The 20,751-nt window shown below is 49.7% G+C and overlaps 1 protein-coding gene across 1 annotated transcript in view; it reads right to left on the bottom strand.

The window, feature by feature from the left end:
* Positions 1 to 14,182, bottom strand: part of RIPOR3 (RIPOR family member 3) — a 40,321-nt gene extending 26,139 nt beyond the window's left edge. The window contains exon 1 of the mRNA XM_058036290.1: positions 14,168 to 14,182. The gene's annotated coding sequence lies outside the window, so the exon portion shown is untranslated. The remainder of the gene's footprint in view (positions 1 to 14,167) is intronic.
* Between the last annotated feature and the right edge of the window lie 6,569 nt (positions 14,183 to 20,751).

Raw genomic sequence — 20,751 nt, forward strand, 5'->3', positions numbered from 1 at the left:
TAACACTATCGATATACAATAACACTATCAATATACAATAACAATATCAATGTGCAATAACAATATCAATGTACAATAACAATATCAATGTACAATAACCATATCAATAACAATTCCTACAGACACCAGCTGTTCCTGGCTCCAGAGGCTGAGGCTCACCTGTGTGCCTGGGGACACCTTTTGTGATTGTGACAATTTGCCTCCCACTGCCTGCTCAAACCTTCTCCTCCTGCTTTTAGGCCCCTGTTATTGTTGTGCATAATTTCATTTGTAAATATTGCACTCGCTTTGCTTGGAAGGACAAGAGAGCAATTTTATCTTTGAGCTGTGGGAAGCAAACAGAGTTGATTTCATTCTGTACTATCACAACATGATGGTTAATTCAGAATGTGGGGAGCCCAACAGTTTATTGGAGGGGCTGGAGCCTTCCTGCTGCAATCTGGGCTCACATTGGTGCCCATCAGGAGAGCACAGCAGAGCACATGGGTTTGTTGCAGAGCTGCCACCTGGAACTGATGCCTTTTACATCATGGTTTTATGAAATTCACTCCATGGCAGCCACACAAAGGGGACACTGGGCTGTGCTGGTTCTGCACCACCTCTGCTGGAACCCAGCTTGGAGTGCCCAGAGCCAAAATCAGCAGAGACTGAGTGCATGGACATTGAGGGCCTTCAGAGACCTTCCCTGACTCCAGGGATGGGCTGTGATTCCAAATAACCCTCAGCTGTTTCAAAAAAGGCCACTCAAAGCTGCTAGGTTCCCATTCTGCTCCCCTGAATTTGTTATAAATCCTAACAGAAGAACAGCTTTGCTGCTGGAATTGCATCAGGATCAGGGTTTAGCTGGAAGGAACACACACTGCAGTGGGTGAAAACACAGCCCCAGCATGATTACACCAAAAGCTTGAGCTCTGAGACTGACTTTGCAAGCTGGGCTGTGCTTGCCTGCATCACACTGATGTAATCACAGTTATTTCCCGTCTTGCTTGTTTCAAACCACAGGGACAGAGCATTTACCTGCCCCTCCTGGGTGCTATCACAGCTGACAATGGCGTTTCTCTTTTGTGATTCTGACAAAGGGAAAATCAGATTTCCAGCCTGGAACAGAACCCTGTGAGAGCCTCAGGGTGCTCCAGGCCTGACCCCCGAGGGTTCTGTGGTTCCAGTGCTGCCTTGGACGTGGCACTGCTGGGCATGTGAGGAGCCCAGGGCAGGGGTGGGAGGCGAGAGGGGCTGAGCAGCCCCGGGGTGTGATGGAGCAGCACTCAGTGACCCCTGGGCTGAATCCCCTGGGAAAATACGCCCAGAGTTCAGCCCCTGCTCCCCAGCATTCCTCAGCAGAACCACTGACCCCGGGAGCAATATCTGCTGTGCTGCATAAACATTCCACATTTATCACTCAGACCCCTTACACTTCAAGTGGTTTTGTTCAGCTGTTGGACAAACATTCTATTTATACCGCTATGGGCAGAACTAAGAAAAAGTTATCCTTCAAAAGAAGCAAAATCATTTGAATTGGGGAGACACACAGCACCCTTGGGACAGGAGGGAACCAGCAGCTTCCACCCATTCAGCAGGATCTCTGCTGGGTTGAGACTGAGCAATCTGAGCAATTACAGAACAGTTTTGCCCCAGATGGAAGCTTTTGTTCCCCTGTGTAGCTGCTCATGTTCCACAGAACTTCTTGACCTGAGCCTGTTTAACTCAGACCATGAGTTGGGCCCTTCAGTCTGCACCAAACTTACATCTGTCAGGTCCTGTTTGGAAAATATCAAATGATTCAGGAGCACAATCCCCACTCTCATGGGCACTTCAGGCTCTTGAGAGCCTGTTCAATTGATTTTTAATAAGAGCTTATTTAACCCAGAGCTTGCATTGTTTAGAAAGACAGGACTTCACTGTGTAACAAGTTCTGGTACTTCTGCAAATTTCACCTATGCAGATCCAGCTCTTGAATATCCATTTAAATACTTGTTTAAATACTTTCCTCCTAGCCATACTTGAGCCATTGAAAGAGATCAGATAAAGAGCTTTGATCCAAGTTATTGCTTTGCTCATCAGGCCCTCCCACAGCTCCCTGCCAGCTGCTGGAAATGGCATTCTGGAGCCCAGCAATGAATTTCAATATCACAGGCAGAGCTCTCAGACAGCTCGTCCCATGCTGGAGGTCAGGTCCATGGCCCCATTTTGGGGGCTCTTTGAACACAGGACTCAAATTTCAAGTGCAGGGCGAGCAGCTTTTCAGGGCTGCACCCCAAATGTTCCTGTGTTTGCAATCACTTTCCATCCCAGCCCTCAGCTCCAGGTTCTGCTCTCAGTGTGCACATCCAGAGGAATTAATCAGCCATTTGTTCCAGATTCCCAGCAGAATGCAGCAGCAGGACTTGGCCTGCCCCAGGTACTGACCTGGCAATGGTTTTCCAAGGCACGGTGGCCTCTGGGTGCCTCCAGCAGCAGCTGCCAGGGAGCCCTGGGGCAGCTCAGCATGGCTCACCCATGGGCAGTGCCTTTTCCTCATGGAAATGGGGTCCTGGGGGTCCCAGCTGGCAGGGAGCCCCAGTGTGGGGCTCAGGAAAGCTGCAGGGAGTGCTCAAACCCCAGAGCTGTGAATCACAGCATCTGGTGCTTCTGAAATCACAGCATCTGGTGCTTCTGGGTGGGCCAAGCCCGGTGTCATTCACCTGTCTGACCAGGAGCACTGTCCCTTTACAGGAACTGAACCACCCAGCCCATTCCTGTGGCTAACACGGTTTACTCCCATAAATGTTACCAAGATCATCTTGTGCCACAGAAATAAAGAAGTTGCTAAGTTAGGATCAGCATCCCAAAGAACACTGGAAACAGAGGAATAGTATATAAAATTTCGTAGAAGAGATAAATAGAAGGGACAAAAGGTTTATGCTTTAAAGCCAAATATTTACTGGTGGGAAAACTCAAGAGTCTGAATGGATGTGGGTATATCTGTATTTTCCCTTCACTTCTTACCAGTTCCTAACACACATGCTCTGACATTCATGGCCCACATTTCTTACACTGTTGCTCTCTGCTTTTATTTGGTTTGGGCTTGTTTTTAATGAGGTGAACTTTGCACAGCCCAGCTCTAGCTCCTATAAAATCTGAAATGGCCAGATTTGGTGGTTTTTCTGTGGAGAGAAAAAGCCCCCATGCTAACCACAGTGCTGTGCTTGGAACCAGATGTTCACCCCTTAAACTGAGCTAATGAGGACAGAGGATGGTCAGGAAAACTGTCTGGGTCCTGCCCGGGGAGTTATGGAAAGAGTGCTGCAAAGGCTGATGGTTCAACAGATGGGAAAGGGAGGAGGATGGGAATTCCAGGAGGGAAATCTGCAGTGCTGCACTTGCACACACAGCCCTGCTCAGCCCAAAACCATTTCCACACCCCTTAGCCCACACAAGACCCCAGGTGGAGCGGGATCCCCAGGGATGGATGGGAGCTGCTCTGACCCTGCTGGATCCAGCACAGACCCCAGGGATGGATTGGAGCTGCTCTGACCCTGCTGGATCCATCACAGACCCCAGGGCTGGATTGGAGCTGCTCTGACCCTGCTGGATCCATCACAGACCCCAGGGATGGGGCTGCTCTGACCCTGCTGGATCCAGCACAGACCCCAGGGATGGGGCTGCTCTGACCCTGCTGAGCCCAGCACAGACCCCAGGGATGGATTGGAGCTGCTCTGACCCTGCTGGATCCATCACAGACCCCAGGGCTGGATTGGAGCTGCTCTGACCCTGCTGGATCCATCACAGACCCCAGGGCTGGATTGGAGCTGCTCTGACCCTGCTGGATCCAGCACAGACCCCAGGGATGGATTGGAGCTGCTCTGACCCTGCTGGATCCAGCACAGACCCCAGGGATGGGGCTGCTCTGACCCTGCTGAGCCCAGCACAGACCCCAGGGATGGATTGGAGCTGCTCTGACCCTGCTGGATCCAGCACAGACCCCAGGGATGGATGGAGCTGCTCTGATCCTGCTGGATCCAGCACAGACCCCAGGGATGGATTGGGGCTGCTCTGACCCTGCTGAGCCCAGCACAGACCCCAGGGATGGATTGGAGCTGCTCTGACCCTGCTGAGCCCAGCACAGACCCCAGGGATGGATTGGAGCTGCTCTGACCCTGCTGAGCCCAGCACAGACCCCAGGGATGGATTGGAGCTGCTCTGACCCTGCTGGATCCATCACAGACCCCAGGGCTGGATTGGAGCTGCTCTGACCCTGCTGGATCCATCACAGACCCCAGGGATGGGGCTGCTCTGACCCTGCTGGATCCAGCACAGACCCCAGGGATGGGGCTGCTCTGACCCTGCTGAGCCCAGCACAGACCCCAGGGATGGATTGGAGCTGCTCTGACCCTGCTGGATCCATCACAGACCCCAGGGCTGGATTGGAGCTGCTCTGACCCTGCTGGATCCAGCACAGACCCCAGGGATGGATTGGAGCTGCTCTGACCCTGCTGGATCCAGCACAGACCCCAGGGATGGGGCTGCTCTGACCCTGCTGAGCCCAGCACAGACCCCAGGGATGGATTGGAGCTGCTCTGACCCTGCTGGATCCAGCACAGACCCCAGGGATGGATGGAGCTGCTCTGATCCTGCTGGATCCAGCACAGACCCCAGGGATGGATTGGGGCTGCTCTGACCCTGCTGAGCCCAGCACAGACCCCAGGGATGGATTGGAGCTGCTCTGACCCTGCTGAGCCCAGCACAGACCCCAGGGATGGATTGGAGCTGCTCTGACCCTGCTGAGCCCAGCACAGACCCCAGGGATGGATTGGAGCTGCTCTGATCCTGCTGGATCCAGCACAGACCCCAGGGATGGATGGAGCTGCTCTGACCCTGCTGGATCCAGCACAGACCCCAGGGATGGATTGGAGCTGCTCTGATCCTGCTGGATCCAGCACAGACCCCAGGGATGGATTGGAGCTGCTCTGACCCTGCTGGATCCATCACAGACCCCAGGGATGGAGCTGCTCTGACCCCGCTGGATCCATCACAGACCCCAGGGATGGATGGAGCTGCTCTGACCCTGCTGGATCCAGCACAGACCCCAGGGATGGATTGGAGCTGCTCTGATCCTGCTGGATCCAGCACAGACCCCAGGGATGGATTGGAGCTGCTCTGACCCTGCTGGATCCATCACAGACCCCAGGGATGGATGGAGCTGCTCTGACCCTGCTGGATCCAGCACAGACCCCAGGGTTTGCTCTGCTCCCCTTTGCCTTCAGCAGCTCCAAAGGGTCCCCAAACTGCTCCTCCCAAGACTTCTATAAAACCTAAAGCACACCAATTCTTGAGGATCAGACACTGTGAAAACCATAACTTCTGCTAGGAATCCGACTGAACAAGAGCATTTGTAAGCTAACTTTGCCCACCAGTGTGTGTTTGAAATATCCAGAGTCCCCTGCTGCTGGCTCAGAAAGAGATAAGGTTTTAGGGCCATCCCTTCTCTGCCCTCAGAAACACTGGGAGCATTGCCATCACTTCAGAGATGATCAACGAGACCTTGGAGGTCATGGCTTGGCACTCAGGCTGGAAAAATGCATAAGTGTGGCTTTTTTTCTCTTTTAGAAAAGCTGCATCAGATTCTCCCTCTGGTGCCAAGCCTAAGCTCCTTTAAAGCAATGATTCCTGATTTGTTTTCATGTGCTCCCCACCAGTCCTTTCCCTGCAGTGTGGAGCAGGTCCCTGGCACTAAAGGAATCTTCTGCTGAATAAAGTCTTGTGAGACACAGTCATTACATGCAGAGGAAACTGGGTTTAGTGGGGCCCTGGTTCCCCTGGGAACTCCCATAATATAAATTATTAATAATAAAAATAAATATTGGCTAGCTTGAACTTCTCTTCATTCCCTTGGAGCTTATTTTTGTGATGGAATTAGCTAAATAAAGCCCACTTGAAAGAATGTTTAATTGCAAACTATCCAAGGAAAACAAAATGGAACTAATTGGTTCTTAGATATTAAACATTCAAAAGGAGATGGCTTTGGAAACAGCTGAAAGGCTGATGTGCATTAGGATACAAATGGTGCAGAAGGCAGCTGAGGAAAATGCAGTCTAAACTGGACTACATTTACTTTTAAACCAGATATTCAAGTTTAGTCAGTCTGGCCCTGCCTAGAAGAAAGCTTTGGATTGTTTCAAGCCTAAACAGAATCACAGCAGCACTCTCTGGAAAGTCATAAAATCAGAGGGGGCAAACTTGTGTACTGACTTCTGGGCATCGTTTGCCCAGGAAACCCTAAAGAACCCTAAAAACCCTAAAGAACCCTAGAGAACCCTAAAAACCCTAAAAACCCAGACCTCCAGGGCTTGCTGCTTCCTGCAGTGCCCCTGAGAGCTGCTCCAGCCTGAGGACATCTAGCAGGGGCAGTTCCATGGGGCTTTTCTAAAGCAGCTGTTTCCTGCTGGGGGGCTCCAAAGCCCTCTGACAGCCCATCTCCAAGGCAGGGTGGCTGTGCCTCCACCTGGCTGAGACCTTCCCTGGCCTCCCCACACCCTGCCCCAGCCCTTGTGCCACCGCGTTTAGTTCAGGTGTTCCAGCACGTGGGAAATGGGAGAACTCCCTCCTCAGGCTCATCAGAAGTCAAAGAGCTGCCACTCTTATTTCAGAGGCGTTTCCAGCAGGACTAGGAAGCGATGGCTCAAACGTGACTGGAATTTGCAAACAACAAAAATCCCTCAGCATTGAAAGGGAGCAAGAGCAGGTAAGTCATAACAAGAATCATACAGTAAAGGCAATTTTAAGCACCAACGAGTGGCAGAAGAACATTTCTCTGGAGGAGCAGTGTGCAGTGGATCGGGCTGGCGCTCCGCCTCTGAAGGGACGCTGTCTCACCAGAACATGTTTACCCTCCCACTTATCAATGGGTGACAGTGGGGAGGCCTCTGCCAGAGATAACAAATTCCTGGAAATGTCAGGGCCCCCAGAACACCCAGCCCAGGCACGCAGAGCTGCTCCTGGAAGAAAAGGGCACACACAACTGGAAGTGCTAAGCAGGAGCTGCTCAGCAGGATCAGCCAAGATCAAACCACTTCAACATTTAGGCCAAAAGCTAATGCAGTTTAAGGTCCCTTGAAATGTTATGAATACCATCAACAAACACGGCCAGAGTCACTCATGAAAATGCATTTCAGCTTCATGCACAAAAATCACTCAGCTCTGTCTCATACTTCTTCAAAGACTGTGAACCCGATTGTTTGTTCCCTGAGGACCCAGGGCTTTCACTGCAGCTACACATCTGCTCAGTGTTTCCTATTCTTCAGCACCACAAGGAGTTTTTCTTAGACCTTGGATGGTTCACTCAGCATCTGTGGGCCAGGGATCTCCTGCAGCCCACTGGAGATGCTCTGCAGAGCTGAGGGCAGTGCCCGGGGCAGGGATCCTGCTGGCACCCTTGGGTTCTGTTCCAGATTCAGAAATGGCCATTGAGGTGGAGAGCACACTGACAGGAGATGCCAGCAATGCCCTAATGCAGAACCAGGGCTGAATCCAGCCCGACCCCATTACAGCTGCAGGGGCAGGCAGTGCTCTCCCTGTCCTGACAGAAACTAGAGCTCTGCTCTGTGTGGCTTGGCTTCCTCAGGACAGATACTTTACAGGAAGATACAGTTTTACTGTACTGTAAACATCATTTGACAATTACAGGTCAAAGTATCCTCACTTATTGCTTTAAGTGAAACTAAAAGTAGTCAAATTCATACACACACACACACAGGGAAAAGATTCATCATGTGTGAATCACCACAGCTCTGGGGAACACAGCACAGAAATCGTGTCTGGAGTGGAGACCTTACCAGAAGATGCAGTGTGTTTTCTCATCCAGAGCCTTCTCCTGCAGAGCATGCTCTCCTTACAATTGTGGTTTTTTTCTTGAAGAACCAGAGCTCAAGCAATTTTGAGATACTTTGCATTGCTACTTAAATGTTTTGCACTTCTGCTGTTTGTTTGCAGGCAGCTGGGACGCCCCAACTCATTTTCTAAGGCTATTTAAATTCTTCTTTATTTGTTAACAAATTATGTTGTTGCACAACACATTGGCATGTGAACCCTTCAGAAAAAGGGAGAGGCACAACTGGCCCCAGTGGAATTAGGAAGGAGCTCCAGTGACCTCAGCAGTGTTACACAAAGGGCAGCTCTATTATCCCCGTGCTGGCTGAATGAACATTTCTGTGTGTCACCTTCCAGGGCAGTGTCTGGGGCTCCATTTCACACAACAGGGACACCTTTCCATCCATCTGGGCGTTTGGTGCTGCGCTAACAGCCCTAAGAAATGCGCAGTTACATTTACAACAGACTTACTAACGCTGTGTGTTACTGCAGGACTCAAACCCAGGCATTTCCACACATGATCCACCCGATGAAAATGCTCCTCTCTTCTCTGCCATTCCAAAAAACCAGGTCACTAACTGTTATAAAACAATTGCCTTCAAAACTCCAGCAAAGGCCCTGAACTTTCTGTGCAGACCAAGTCTCAGCCACATGCCCTGGGCTGCATTGGGAATATCCCTTTGGAAAACCCCAGCCTGCTGTTTTAACTTTACAGAGCTCAGCAAACAAAATCCTTCCCTGCAATCTGGAGAAATCTTCTAAACTCTGTCTGTGAAATTTCAGTTACACAATGGAAACATCTCAGAAATCCAGTGCCCAGGGAAAGGGGAGGTTATGGAGGTGGTGTTTGTTCTGCACCACTAAAAGTACAAACCTATTCACACCAACAGTAAAGCAGAAACATTCAGATTTTAAAGCACACTGAGGCCTTGGAATTGCCTCCTTGTTTATCTGTTCAGGCCCAGTATTGGAAAATTATATTTCCCTCTTCAAGTCTGTAGCCATTTCAATAATAAAACAGAGGTTATGTAAGTGCAGAGAATTATGGAACAGTGTAAGTGGAAAGTACATAGTTTTAAATTTATTTGAATAGCTCAAATACAGCTGAACTGACATTATTCACACTTTCCAGTCTTAGTCAATACTGGATTGAAACCAAGCACAAGACATTTCAGGCCCAAAGGAGGTTTTTAAGAAAATTACAAGTACCTATATTTCCAGTTTACAATGCCTGTCTGGGAAAGCTCTGCTGCCTAAGGGAACAGCAAGCTGCCTTCTCATGGGATCAAACAGCAGAGATGTGAACTCATTAAGGGCACCTTTGGATCAGCCTGTAAACACAGGGCAGGTTCCACCCCAAAGAGCAGAAACTGGATGCAAATAGCTGAGGTGTCCCAGGCAAGCAGGGCTGCAGAGCCACATTTCCCTCTGCAAACTCATTTCTAACCTGGGCAGACACCAGCTGCAGGCCCAGCTCTGCATTCCTCCCACACCCAGGGCTGGAGCTGTGCCTGCACAAGGAATGCAGCACAGAAATGAGTTCCTTATCGGCCTGGCAGATCTTGTTGGGTGATGTGATGTGATGCCTGTGGGGCTGCCAGGGCTCCAGTGTGGGACATGGCATGCAGCCTAGCTCCAGAGCTCCAGACTGCAGTCCAGGGCACTTGGAATAAGGCTAAACTGCCTTCTAAAGCATAAGGAACTGCTCCTGATTCAGGGATACCTGGATATATCTCTGTTACAAAGAATTTTCATCAAAGGAAAAGTGAAGATCCCAGCTTTGTACAGGAATGAGTAAAAATGGGAATAAATTGTGCATGTCCAGACTCAGGGGCATTTGAAAGTCTGGCTATAAGAAAATAGATTTAATAATCATAACTCTTCCAGAGGAGAATACTAAACACAGAAATAAGGACAGGAGGTTTCTCAGGACAGCCCTCTGTGTCCATTCCCTCCAAATCAAGGGCAGCACCATGCACACAACTGCATGTAGCAAATCTTTCCATCCCTCCAAAGAGAGCCAAACTCCACCTTGGCTGTGGGTGAGATAAACCAGTTATGGCTCTTTCAGCTCCACACCAGCAGTATTTCACACTGTGCAGGGACAAAGACCTCCCAAATGCATGAAGCACAAAGAGCTGTGGAAACAAGCTCTTGATGTCTGCATTGTGGCTTTTGGAAATGTCGCCAGGGCTGGGACCCTCCTGGATGTTCCTCTCATTACTGTCCCCAAACAGAATGCAAACCTGCAGGATAAGGATGCTGTGCTGTGGTCAGGAATGGCAAAAGGACATGTTAAGGTAATTCACACTGCATTTTGTTCAGAGAAATATTTTCATGACAGCTGAGAAAAGAGTGTGTTGAATAGAGCATCTGCTGGTTTGAGAAAAAGAAATGCTAGCTAAAATCAAGGCCTTTGGCTACTTTAAGGCTTCCTAGGCAAGATTAAATCAAAATATTTCCTGTAAACATTCCGTCTTTTCATCAGCATGTCAGTTGTAGTAAGGAGAATGTGATCCTAATTCTCAGCATCCAAATCTGAGACAACTATAAAGTCAAATGTTTTCTTACTTTCACAGAAACAACTGTGACTGGAAACATTTTCCAAAGCATGTTGCAAGTGGAGGTAAGTAAATCAGCTAGCAAACAGCACATTTTTAAAGGAAAAACTTTCTAAAAATGAATCAGGATTTAATAAAAAATGTCTCTGAGGTACGTAAGTCATGCCCACAATAGAATATTTTTCAATTTTCAACCCTGTACAGAGAATTTTAAACCAAGAGCAGATGTAGGAAACAAAAGCAAAATTGTCCCTTATTCTCTGCTGTGCACACACACACAGATAGAAACAGGGAAACCGAGGAGAGGCTCTCAAACATTTTCCACAAGAAAGACAATTTGCTCACAATTCCTTCTCCCTTTAAATTGTTTCTGTGGCAACACATCTGGTGCTGCAGTTCTGGGCCAGAACATGAACTCCACTGCAAGAAGAAAGTGATGTTGTTGTTCTGCCTGCAGGACGTGAGCAGAGAGGGGTCCGTGAGCAGAGAGGGGTCTGTGGAGGTTTATGCACAGCTCCAAACTGCAAGTCTTAAAGCCTTTCAACAATGGTCAGAGGAAGCTCTCATGGTAAACACAGTCTACAAGCCAGGGTTTTTTTAAATAAAATGATGAGTGCTTTGCTGCTGCTGTTCCTGCTGTGTGAATAAATCAATTATCCAGCCGAGAGGAAAAGGTTCATTCCCTAATCATAAACATAACTCTCCCTATGCAATGGAGCAAGGCTGACGTTGATCTCTTATCTCCAGCCCTGCACAAACACTGCTGGATCATCACCACCATTCACACCTGACCTGTCAGCGCCCAAAACTCCTCAAGTGACTGTAAAACTCAGCTGCCCAGGATGAGCAGCTACTCCTCACAGAATCACAGAATCACTAAAATTGGAGATCCCTCCCAGAACACCAAATCCAGGCTGTGCCCTGTCCCCAGCCAGAGCACTGAGTGCCACCCCCAGGAATTCCTGGGACACCTCCAGGGATGGGCACTGCAACCCTCCCTGGGCAGTTCCAGTGCCTGAGCCCCCTTCCACTGAAAAAACTCTTCCCAAAACATGCAGTCCTGAGCTCTTCAAGCTCTTGAGGACCAATAGACTTTACATTATGGAAATAAGGGAAGGGGATTTTTGCTACTTCATCAAGCAGATCAGGGATGGATTCACGGAAAGAACATGAGCAATAAAATGTCACTGACACAGTTACTGTCCCAATAATAGTTGCATATGTTCTCCATAAAATAGTTTTTATTATTTAATTTGAAACAGCTAAATTCACATCTAGAGCAGTTACATATAAATTGTTTGCTAACTACACTTAGGGTATTTCTGTATTAATGACAAGATCATCTCAGCCTTCTGATCTTCTCAATTACTGGTGATTAAATGCCTTGTCTGTCTGAAAACCAAGTTTTTGCCCTGAAAAGTTGAACTGAATAGAAACGATAGTTTTCAGGCATTCTGTCTTTGAAGACATACTGGTTTAAAGCAGTCTGTCCTCAGGGAGAATAAACTGGCAGCAGAAATGGAAAAGTTGAAAAAAGTGGATAAGACCTGGTATTTCACAAATGTGTATGTCCCTGTTGTGCTTCTGCAGGCAGCATCCAGGGCTGGAACTGCAGCCAGGCCCCGAGCACCTGTAGCCATTAAAGGCTGGCTGGTGTCCTCTGCACAACTGGCTGTCCATAATTCTGGATTGTCACCAGCAATCACCTCCCAAAACCCAGTGCTGGCCAGCAACAGCCTGGATAATTCAGCCTGCTCCCTCAGCCTTTTGGCTAAGATCAAGTGTGCTGATTCAAATAATACTAAACCTACTATTTTACACAAATGATCTCCTTCTATTCCAGTCTTTCTATTTATTTCATCCAAATGGAACAGATTAATAACCCTTCAGGGTCAGTTCCCCCTCCCTTCCCTTATCTTGGATAACTTTCTGTACCCAAACCTCTGCCTTGTCCTGGTGCTCTGTGACCCCACATTGTCACTCCTCAGAGCCCTGAGGGACACATGAGGATCACAACTTTCCCCTCTGCTCAGACTGAGCCTGGTTTCCCTCTCTAGAGTGGCTCTGGTCCATCTCTCAGACTCTTTATGAGACATTGCAAAGGAGTATTTGTGCAGGAATCAATCAGCCTGGAAGGGAATAAAGTGGCACTGGTGGATGTGTGCTGCAGGATCCCAGCTCTCTGCCTGAGTGCTCCACAGGAACCCAGGGCTGGGGAGAACACTGGGGAGCAGCTGCTCCTTGTCCTGGCAGAAGGAAACCACCCCATCTTCCCCCGTCCCTTGGGGAATCCATTACACAGCTCCATCCTGGGCTCCCTCCCCGCAGCCAGAGCACCCTGCAGCTCCTCCAGCACGGAGCCCCGGCCCAGGATGAGCCCTGCCAGCTCGGGGGAGCCCTGCCACTGCCCCAGAGGGATCCAGGCTCGGACTGAAGGGGAATGCTGCCAGGTTAATGTGCACACCAGTCACGCGTGTTCATCTCACACGTTTCTCTCCAGACCTGGGGCACAAAGAGGCTGGGCTGCCCCTCCACGACAGCTCCAGCCCATTCTGGCAGGGTTTGTGCAGCTTGTCCTGTGTGCTGCACGTGGTGCTTGTGTCAGTCACTGTGCAGGAGCCAGAGCAGCAGCAGGGAAGGGATGAACTGAGTGACACAGGAATAAACAGGGAGGAGCTCCTCACTGCACTCCTTCAGCCACAGCATCTTTGCTGAGCCTCTCCATCCAACATGCAATATTCCCTCAGACATATATTGCACTGTTTACTACTCTTGCAAATGATCTTCCTCTGCTTTTATTGGTTTTAATTAAGGGCTCTCAAAAAATAAAAGTAAAGCACCTCATCAATAGGTGTAGCTCCCATTTTGCAGCTGTGAAAACACAGGTAAGGACAGATTAACTCTTGATCCCAGCAAAGGAAATGACTGAATCAGGAGTTTGAGTACTGGTGCTGGTTCAATACTCAAGAAATGGCTCCAGAAACATACAACCTTATTTTTCAAACTCCTTCAAGTTTCTTTGGTTGATTAACAACTCTACTCCATATGGCCCAACTTATTTAAAACACTTTTTAACAGGGGAAATTAAACTCTGTCTGAATCAAAATGCAACTGGGCTGTGACCCAAAACCTCAACTTGTATTTACACGAATAAGCAATAAAAAAAAAAAAAAAAAAAAAAAAAAAAAAAAAAAAAAAGAAGGCAAATAAAATGTAAGTCGTTGCACAGACAAAGAAAGTTAAGTAAAATACAGCCAGAAAATATACCCAGCTCATGCAACAACACCTCCAAAAGGCAAGCTCTATGGGATGGCATGAACCTCATCCTGCTCCTCGCAGAGTCCCACCTGCCCCGGCCAGGTGCTGTCCTGCCGGGAGTTCCTTCACCCGGATAAAAAACTACCGAGCCTCTGTGCGCGGCGGCAGCTCTGCAGGAACGCGGGCATCCTCTGGGGCTCGCCCACTGACAGCCCAGGTGAGCGCATCCCCCCAGAGGTGACCGTGTCCCCGCAGGTGACCGCATCCCTGTTCAGGTGACCCATCCCCGCAGGTGACCGTGTCCCCGCAGGTGACCGCATCCCTGTTCAGGTGACCGCATCCCCCCAGAGGTGACCGTGTCCCCGCAGGTGACCCATCCCTGTTCAGGTGACCCGTCCCGGCTCCGGTGTCCGTGTCCCCCCCAGCCGGTGTCCCCTTCACCGCACTCTCCCCCGCGCCCCCCGCGCCCTCTCCGTGTCCAGCTGTGCCCAGCTGTGCCCTACCTGTGTGCCCCCTGCGCTGGGGCGGCGGGCGCGCAGCGCGGCTCGGCTCCGCTGCCGTGGCGGCTGTCGCGGCTGTCGCGGCTGTCGCAGCCGGTGCGGAGGGCCCGGACAGCCGCCCTTATCGCCGCTTATCGCCCTTATCGCCGCCAGCCGGGCTGCGCTTCCAGGAAGCCGCGGCTCCGGAGGCTCGCTGGCCGCTGGATGCCGAGCGCTCCGCTCCGCGCCGCTCGCTGCTCCCCTTCGCTCCCCTTCGCTCCCCTCCCTCCGTCCCTCCCCCGCTCCCCCTCCGACCCCCCTGGCGCTGGCAGGGGGGCTGGGAACGCGCCCGCGGCTCCGGCTCATGCCGAGCGGGCGGTCACGGCCCGGACCCTCTGCTGCTCATTGGGAGCATCCCGGGCGCCCTCTCGCTCCTGGAGCTGCGGCTGCCGAGAACAGCCCGGACCGGGACCCTCCCTGCGGCCCGGTGACAGCCCCGGTCCCGTTCCCCAGCGGGACACCCTCCCTGCGGCCCGGTAACGCCCCCTGCCCGGACCGGGACCCTCCCTGCGGCCCGGTGACACCCCCTGCCCCCGGACCGGGACCCTCCCTGCGGCCCGGTGACAGCCCCGGTCCCCTTCCCCAGCGGGACACCCTCCCTGCGGCCTGATAACACCCCCTGCCCCCGGACCGGGACCCTCCCTGCGGCCCGGTGACACCCCCTGCCCCCGGCCGGACACCCTCCCTGCAGCCCGGTAACGCCCCCGCTCCCCAGCCCCAGCTCTCACCCCCTCTGCTCGGGCCGCTTCTGCCGTGCCCGGATCCCGCCTGTCCCACCTTCCTCTGCCATTGCTCCCTCCTCCTCTGCCTCACCCCACACTGCCTCCTCACCGTCCTCTAAAGGTTCCCTCCTCTTCCAGCCCTCGGTCATACAACGCTTATCATCATCATCATCATCATCACCATCATCATCATCATCACCATCATCATCATCTTAATCTTTCTCTCATTGCCTCCTGCCTTCCCCATCCCGCCCTTCCACAGCTTTGCTGTACTGGGAGATGTCATTTGCTCCCTTTGATTCTCTGCTGAGCAATCCTGCTCGAGTCCTTCCTGCTGCACCCACTGCTGACCTCCTCCTGCTCAGGTGCTGCTCCTCGGGCACGATCTCCCCTCTGCCGGCCCTCGAGAGCCCTTCCAGGCAGTCCTAGCATGAGGAGGTGAAGCTGCCATGTGGAAGCAGCCTGGGATCTCCCTGCTCCCCGTCTCACCCCACGAGACTCACGCCTCTCCCCTGAACAATGCCTGGCCAGGCCTTTAGCAAACACCCCACACAAACCTGTCCCTGCCTGGGCACAGCTCCTTGGCTGCCTCTGTGCCTCATCCATTTTCCATTTTCCATTTTCCCCTGGTTCCTAGCAGCACTTCCCCGTGCTGACTGACGGACAGCACAGGCAGCCAGACACTCCCCATGGGCAAAATGAGCTGAGTGCACGGAATTTGGCCATGCCCTTACCGTAACTTCATTAGTAATGGTGTTTTCTTCCCTTTGCACCATCCAGCACACACATCCTGAAACTCACCCCACTGCAGGAGGCTGAAACACAAAGTGAAGCTCCCAAAGCTCCAGCTGATCAGAGATCCCATAGCAGAGCCTCTCAGGGCAGGGTTACTGCTTCCCTTCCCAGTTCTTTATGCAGTTGGTCAGGATTTGTATTTTCCTGTGCACATGTTTAAAGGAAAGTCTGGAAGGGGGCAGCTTGCACAGCTGAACATGCTTGTGAGGAGAGGCATGAGGGAACTGGCACACATGAAAGTGAGAGCAAAACCAGATGGAATTGCCTGAGCCAACGATTCGAGCACCCTGGGTTTTATTTGTGTCAGAAAGAACTGTGCTGGGATGCAAGCAAAAGTGGGTTTCACACCAGGTCTTCAAAATGCTTGGGGCTTGGAGCCCTGCAAAGGGCAGTGATGGAACACCACGGGTGTCACAGCTGGGGCAAAGCAAGGAGATGCAATCCATGGCTCTGTACAGGTGAGTACCTGACAGTACAGTCATCATAACTCCATGAACTCTGGGCTTGATTTTCCTGGCATTTGGGGGGTTATGGTCACACCCACGGAGTGCCTGGAGAACCCTGCCCAGCAAATGCCACTGAGCTGTCCTGGAGAACCCTGCCCAGCAAATGCCACTGCAGCTGTCCTGGTGCCCGTGGGGCGTTCCAGGCTGCCGAGGCACACAGGCACTGCTGGGGCTGGGGCACACAGGCACTGCTGGGGCTGTCCTGCAGCTCAGGACAGTGCTGGAACACTGCTGGCCCTGCAGCAGGGCCCTTTCCCCAGTGCTGGCCCCACAGCAGGGCAGAGCACACTGGGACAAGCTGAAATCAGCTGGATTTGTGGGAGGACATTTGTCACAACACCAAATCTCTGCAGGAGCCCTGTGCAACCAGTTGCCCAAAGAGCCATTGCTGTTAATGTCATTTGCTCCTAACCATGAGCCTCTGAACAAAATCCACAGAGCAGCCCCTCAGCAAGCACCAAGGACTACGGTTTCCTCACTCCTGGTGCAGATGTCCCCGTTTACTTCAGCTGAGGAATGGCTTTATGTGTTTTTATTCCAGTTTACTTTTTATGATCTTCATTTGCTGTGTCTTCATCTGGTGTGTTTATGTGCCTGGTGCTTGGTTTTCATTATTTTTAACTGCATTTCAGATCATTTGCTCTATGGTTTTGTTCACATTCTCCTTTTCCACGAAATTCTAATAAAACACTTGGCTACAGATTTCCCAAATTGAATACTGATGTTTAGTGCAGCTAATTATGCAGCAGGGTTCAAAGTGAGTTCTATAATGTAACAATTTACATATTCCTGAAAACAATGGACACAAACCTACAAATTATTGCTACAAGCTAGTTTCACATTCTTCTGGAATTTCCTTTAGAAATACATATGTTTAGTATTCTCACGCATATGAAAAGCAGTAAATACGGCATTGCTGGCACCATTATGATATTTACAGTGAGAAAATAAAACACACTCTGATGTGTCTCAGACCTAAAGGGACATTAAAAAATGCCAGTATGTTTCCTCAGAGATCTCAGCGTGCTTCAGAAAACTGCTTCCCAAATTCAGCCACTCAACATCCATCACTGTAAGCCAACAATATACAAAGATAATTTTACAGCAAAGCATTCACCGTGGCTTCAACAACACTAAACATTCAGTGCTTCAGCATCACCCGTGTTCTGGCATAACCAGATTAATCATAACTTTATTGTTTAAATCCTGAATAAAGTCAGTTTTGTTTGTTTTCTAAATGGACAGATTACAGGCAGCCAACCAGCAGACCAGCCCAGCCTCCTCAAGAAGATCCAGACTAAACTGACTTTTAGAAAGGCTGCTGTAAACCAGAGCTCTGTTTATAAAAGCAAGACCTAAAACTCAGTAGCTGGGCCCGTTGCTGTGATCCTTTGCACCAGGCTGACTTGCAGGGACAATAATTCTTGCTGCTTCTAATGCAAGCAATATGTATGCCAACATTTGCCTGTGGCTCCACCCCACCCCTTTGTAGTTTGTATTTTTTTAAATTTTAGAATGTTACTTACATCTTCATAATGATCTGCACAGAAGTGGATTCTCTCTCAGCCCACTGATGCATTGACCAGGCACTTTCATTGCTGTAGCACAACAAACTGCAGAGCACGTTCCAGCAAACCATCCCTGCACAGAGCATTTGCTCTGAGCCTCTGAGGGGGGGTTATTGTGAGCTGGAACTGTAAATACACATCCCAGCTCCAAGCACATGATTATTTTTCCCTCTTTGTGCATCTATCACTACTGGAGTTTTTAGTTCCTGGTATTATAGCTCAGGAGGGAAGCTAACAGAGCTGCCAACAGAAGCAAAGAGCATCTTCTAAAACCTCAACACAACTGGGACAGTGGCTGAACTCACAGGATTCAGTATTTCCAAATGTGACATGCATGGAAAATTGGAATTACTTTTCAAGTCTCCTTGGCTTGTACTTTTGTAGTTTTACTTAAGACCACTGCCCCAGCACTACCTGGTTAATAAACAGGGGCGAGTGTGTTGCACTAATGTGTATATATCTGACTGTTTTCTCTCTGGGGTCTCACAGGGATGTTGGCTTGTTTGTGTATGGACACATAAAACACTGAGACAAAAAAGCCTAAATTAATCTGATCATCTAATTACAGTAAAAGTCTCATATTTCTCTAAAAAAATTGTTCCTTATAGTTGTTTTACATTTTTCCAAAGCGTTGATAACTTCATCATATGATTACAACAAGAAGTCTCTGACAAATCAAAGAAATCAAACGGGTGTGCAGCATCCCTGGGAACGCTGTCCCATCCCTGAAGTGTCCCGGGCCAGCTGGGATGGGGCTTGGAGCAGCCTGGGATAGCAGAATTTCTCCGTGGCACGGGGTGGAATGGGATGAGCTTTAAGGTCCCTTGCAGCTCGAGCATTCTGTGATTTTGTGAGTCACATTTTAAAGCACGCTGACAGTAATGTGACACGGCCAATACAAACACAGGTAAGGCTGTGGGAGCGGTTAATGTCCTGGGCAGTCTGGTGCACCAAGGCCGCTGCTGTAATTAATTAACGGTGTAAATAATTAACGGTGTAATTAATGGTGTAATTAATGGTGCGATTAACGGCCGCCGCTCCGGCGGCAGCAGCCCCGGTGACGGGCACAGCGCGGGCACGGCGCCCTCTGGCGGCGGCGGCTCCCGCTGCACCGCGGGGCGGACAGTGGCGACAGTCGCGACAGTCGCGACAGCGGCGACCCCGCGCCACGGACACGGCCAGGCCGCAGCGATTCCCTTCCCAAGTGTCCGATGCTCTTGTCAAGCACTGCGGCGCTGCCAGCTCCTGCTCTGTGAGCGCTCCTGCCTGACTCCTGTGCCATCCGATAACAATTCAGCCTCAACAAACAATGCCTCGTTACTTCATAAAAGTTATCATTATTTCTGCTACCATTATATATGCAGGAATCATTGGCAAAATGCATTCACTGTCTCAGTGAGGCACAGCAGCAGCCCAAACTCACAAAGGGAGGCCAGAATATCACCCCGTGCTCACCCAGCACACCTGGGGGACAGGGACACCTCACAGCGGGGACACCAGGCACTAGAACAGGAGCTGGTGCTCATAAAACTGGGGAGTCTACAAAGCCTGCTTCACTGTAATTCTGAGGTCTATCAATCCCCATTCATGTAAAAATGTTCCTTTGTGGCAAAAGGTACAAGTGTTCCTTATTCAGTGCTGGCACAGAAGTGTCACTTATGTCACATTTACTGGGTGACAGTCACTGGCAGAGGGCAGAGCTTTCTTCGCAAGTAGCCATAATATGTTTTCCAGATAAGCATAACAGCAAAGGCTTTATTCCAAAAGGCTTTTTAAGCAGAGCTTTTTATCTAAGAATATGACAAAATTTAAATCCCAATCCCAAACTTCCCGAACGAAGTTTAAAGTAAATTTTACAACAATTATTCCTTTGATTTGCCCTTCCTCCCCCCCCCCAAAATTCTTGACCAGGAATGCCCAGTGAATAGTGGAAAACCAAGCAGGAAATGTTCACGAATTCTTCTGTGTAAAGAACCCCTGAAGTGTCACCCATGGAGCTGGACAGCTCAGCACCAGCGTGGCTCCTCTGAGCTCTCCGGGCAGGGGAGTTAAATCATTAAACCCCACACGAGAATTAAGTCATTAAACCCCACATGAGAATTAAATCATTAAACCCCACACGAGTGCAAGTGTGAGGTGTCAGCTGGGCTCAAACTGCCCTGTTTAAATAAGGGGGAATTCCAGAGGAATTCAGAGTCATTGGACACAAATGGATTACCAGATGGAGGGGAAGAAAAAGCTTTAAAAGTTTTTCATTATTTTAGTTAGAAACCTCAGAGAATTTAAATTAATGTATCAGTATCGGCTTTTGACTTGCTAGGAAAGTATTTTCAAGAAAACCTCATGAGTTTATTGCTGGACCTAGTTTATAACTGGATTTATAACACACCTGAAACAAATGTTTCTTTCACAGGCAGCATGGCATGAAAACAACCTTTCCCATAAAGGCAGACAAAACAAAAGTACAAAACTAAAGAAAACTCCCCAACACCAGGAAACTAAAATATTTTATTGGAAAAGATCTCATACATGAGCTTTAAAAACAATCAATTCATTTTGTCACAGACAGGTAAGTAAATATTGCATCAAAGTAACAATTAAAGGTTCCTGGAAGAGGAGTGGGGAAGAAAAAACTGCTGCTAGTTGTCCTGACAGGAAAGAAGAAAGCAAAGGCAGAAACAGAGCAGAAAAACTCGTTACTAACCCAACTATTGTTCCCCCCCTCAATAAAATCAAATTTTAAAATCTCAAACAAATAAACTAAAAACCCACCACAAAATAAAATCCTATAGCTGTCACAATTTCAGGGTAAGCAATAAGTTTTTTATTACACGAGTGCTATTTAAAAACTCCTGTTATTATAAATGAGCTGCGTTGCCATGCCCTGAGCCTTGCTCCTGCGTTTGTGTGGAGCTGTTGGTACGGAGGGTGCTCCATGGAGATCAGTCGTACAAAGC

This window comes from Melospiza georgiana, chromosome 17 (genome assembly GCF_028018845.1).
Source record: "Melospiza georgiana isolate bMelGeo1 chromosome 17, bMelGeo1.pri, whole genome shotgun sequence".
Classification (NCBI taxonomy): domain Eukaryota; kingdom Metazoa; phylum Chordata; class Aves; order Passeriformes; family Passerellidae; genus Melospiza; species Melospiza georgiana.